Raw genomic sequence first — 4,235 nt, 5'->3', positions numbered from 1 at the left:
GGAGCGCGCCGGTGCGGGATTTAAATAGCCCGCGCCGGTCAGCGCTCCCCCCTCCTGGGATTGTGTAAGCCCCGAGCCCCGAATGTTCCGTTGCCGGTGGGTGAGGGGTCGCGGGGCCCCTGCTGGTGCCCCGGGCGTCTGCTTAATCTTCTTCCTCCGGCCAGTGATGACTTTAAGCCGGGCGATAATCTTCCGTGTTTCTTTGACAGCTCCGGGCGTGCCTCGTGCTCAGGCGTTGTCAGTTTCACCCTTTGCAACAATGTATCTGCTTGATTGGTTTTTTCCGCCTTGAGTCGTTACCTTGTTGCCGGTGTCTGTTGCCTTTCTTTGTGAGTTAGTTGCATATCTTTTTAATCCCTCGGCCCTGTTTCCTTGTATGGTTATGTGTGCCGTTGCGCTGACACAATCAGCGCAACGGTGCTCATGACAGAGACTGTGAGTTCTAATCCCATCTTAGACACAAAGCCAGCTGGGTGACCTTGGACCAGTCACTCTCTCTCAGCCCTAGGAAGGAGGCAAATGCAAACCATTTCTGAAATCCTGCCACAAAAACTGCAGGGACTACTCCAGGCAGTTGCCAGGAGTCAACACTGACTCAAAGGCACAAAAGCAAAACAAAATAAAACAAAACAACTGTCAAAATACAAAATGAAAAATGAAGAGTTGATAAACCTAAACTGAAATTATCACTAACATTAATTGACAATTAGAAGCCTAGTGAAGGAGATCCATCCTGGCTGCTCTTTTAAGAAAGAGTGTAAGGAGAGCACACTCAAAATAGTCCATTCCACAGTGGAAAAGAAACTCTTCTATTTGCCAGATCAAAAGGTGTCTAAGATTGAGGTCATCTTTAGAAAGGCCACTCCTATAGATCGTCATGGCCAGACAGCTTTGTAACAAGCTATGCTCCTCATACAGGCCCTATGCTTATTACAACTTTTATATTTAATACCTGCACCTACAATTATGACCAATAGGCAACTGACAATCAAGGATCCTTCTGTCCAGGAATCATAAGTTCTCTGTACCCCACACCCCGTTAGCAGCCTAAGTATCACATTCTGTACAGATTATGATTTCCAGAAGCTTTTTAGAGTATTCCCAAATACAGAATATTGCAACAGTTAAAATTAATGGTAGAGAACTTGTTACCAGAGGTGATCAACTCAAGAACGCTTGCAACTATGGCACTAGCCATAAGTGTACAAATGCATTCCTTGCCACAGCCAACATATGTGAATTCATGAGAGCTGAAGATTAAAGAGTACTCCCAAACTGTAGGCCTGCTTTTTTTCAGGAGTTCATCCTTAACCAAAATCCGGTCTGCAAATCCTGAAACCAAGATATAATCCAGTTTCATATTACCTGTCTCGTCTGGATTTAATTGCAGCTTGTTCTCCCTAATCCAGTTCATTATCAGTTTAGCCAACTTTCTAGGATACCAATTGCTTTCTTGGAGTTAGATGGCAAAAAGCAGAAGATCAGAGAGTCATCAGCTTACTTACAGCACCCCTGCTGTTATTCTGTACATGAGGAACAAGATGGAATCCTATGAGACACCAAGGTCAATGATCTGTCTACCTAAGGGACGTCCCTCTGCACCAGGTACTGGACATGGCCCAATAGAAATCCCAAAAAGATACTATAATCAAAGGCTTTGAAAATGACTGAGAGATGCCAAAGAAATAGAAGAACCACATTCCCCCCCACTTTCCTGAAGCAGAAGAATGGAGTTTTTGCTGGCTTTTTTCTTTTATGCATATCTGTAGTCCTTAAATTTTCTATATTTGTTAGGCCTATCAAACTAACACACTAGTTTTTTTCTGGCTGCTATCTGTCAAAAATCAGCAAGAAATCATGTTCAGCAGTTTGCTGCTTATGTTGTAACACTGTATGAACATACTGTTGGAGCTACAAAAAATGGCTTCAGAATTATATGCAATTCATAATTATATGCAATTCATTATATAGAATTATATAATACAATTCATTATAGAGGATTATATATAATACATGCCTATGTGACCAGGGCCGCAACTAGGGTCTGTGTCACCTGAGGCAAACATGGATTCCACGCCCATTTTGGTGCCCCCCAGAGCTCATTTTGGCACCCATCCCCAGTGCGGTGCCCAGGGCACATGTCCTGCTTGCCCCCCCACTAGTTACGGCCCTGTATATGACCTCTCCCCTCTCAAAGATCCCATCATACCCTGTGGTTTACAGAGGGGCTGAGGGAGATGAAATGAGAGAAGAAATGTCTAGAACGTCATTGGTGCTCATCTAAGGAAGAACTTGACCAAACACAGGTTAAGGCCACTATTAAGGCCTACCTTATGGTGGGAAGGGTGGTGAAGCATCAGTATTCCTCCGCTCTTATTACATCCACAAATTGCTGCCCTACAGCCCTGTTTTGAGTGATACGAGCCCTGATGGGTAAAGAGGGCCTGGAGAACATTTTGCAGGGTCATGCAGAGGAATTTGCTCAGCATCTATTGGATAAAATTGCTTGAATTCATTCTCAGTTGAACACTGGCTTTGCTGCAGGTCTGGGGGAGATGCCTAGGATGGAGCCTTGCCCAGTTATCCATGAATGGTTTGAATCTGTCTGATCTGGAAGGGGTTAGGGTCCTTAGGACTGTGAGCTCAGCCACCTGGTCCTTGGATCCATGCCCCTCCAGGCATGTGAAAGCATCCTGGGTGTGTCATGTGGGTGGGTTCTAGCAGTGGTGAATTCTTCTCTCAGTGACGGTGTTGTTCCTTTGCCTCTTAAGGAGGCTTTGGTCCACCACCTCCTCAAGAAGACATTGCTGAACCCCACAATACTGAACAATTTTCATCCAGTATCCAATCTCCAGATTTTGGGAAGGCAATAGAGAAGGTGGTTGCACAGCAGCTCCAGAGGTCCTTGGATGAAGTAAATTATCTGGATCCTTTTCAGTCAGGGTTCAGATCTTGGTATGGGATGGAAACAGCATTGGTTGCACTATTGGATGGTCTCTGGCATGGGCAGGATGGTGGTTGGGCATCCATCCTTGCCCTACTTGACCTCTCGGTGGCTTTTGATACCATCAACCATGGTATCCTTCTGGACCAACTCAGAGGATTGGGGGTGGGTAGCACAGTGTTGTGCTGGTTTATCTCCTTTCTACAGAGTCAGTTCCAGTCAGTGGTGATTGGGAAGGAGAGATCCCACCTGTAGCCCCTGCTATGTGGGGTGCCGCAGGGATCAGTGCTTTCTCCTCTCCTATTTAACATCTACATAAGACCGCTGGGTGAGCTCATCTGTCACCATGGGGTGAGGTATCATCAGTGTGCTGATGATACTCAATTGTACATCTCCACCCCTGGTGAATTAAACAATGCTGCAGACATCCTATCCCAGTGTCTGGAAGTTGTGAGGGTCTGGATGGGGAACAACAGGCTTCAACTGAACCCTGGCAAGACAGAGTGGCTTTGGGTTTTGAGCCCTTCTGGTTCTAGGACTTTATCATCTTTGGTTCTGGATGGGGTTGCACTGCCCCAAACAGACCCTGTGCGCAGTCTGGACTCATGACTCCTGCTAAATGAGCAGGTGGCAGTCATGGCTAGGAGGACCTTTGCACAACTTCATATTGTGCACCAGTTGCGCCTGTTCATGGATCAGGGGGACCTACACATAGTCACTCATGTCCTGGTCACCTCACGGTTAGACTACTGCAATGCACTCTACATTGGGCTGCCCTTGAAGAGTATCTGGAAACTTCAGCTGGTGCAAAATGCATGAGCAGTTATGTGTGCTTCTGGTAGAGCATACATTATACCTCTGCTTCACAAGCTGCATTGGTTACCAGTTTGTTTCTGGTAATTCAATGTGCTGGTGTTGACCTTTAAACCCTTCATTGCTTGGGACTGGGTTACTTGAGGGACCGCCTCTCCCTGATTTCATCTGCCTGTCCTACCAGATCCAGCAGAGAGGGCATGTTATGGGTTATGATGCCCAAGGAGCTACATTTGGTGGGCTCTAGGCATCGGGCCTTTTCTACTGTGGTGCCCGCGCTGCAGAATCTTCTTCCCCCTGTGGTGAGGTTGGCTTCAGCACTATTGATCTTCCGAGGTTCCTCAAGACCTGGTTGTGTCAGCAGGCTTGGGGACCTCAGGGGATGGGTGATCTAGTGAGGTGGCTCCCTTATTTTTAACATTCCTTTGTCTATTATTCTCTGTTTTAGTTGGGTTTTATATATTTCTAATACTTTTTA

Source organism: Candoia aspera, chromosome 8 (assembly GCF_035149785.1).
Source record: "Candoia aspera isolate rCanAsp1 chromosome 8, rCanAsp1.hap2, whole genome shotgun sequence".
In the NCBI taxonomy this organism is placed as follows: domain Eukaryota; kingdom Metazoa; phylum Chordata; class Lepidosauria; order Squamata; family Boidae; genus Candoia; species Candoia aspera.
Note: the sequence above shows the minus strand (reverse complement) of the source record.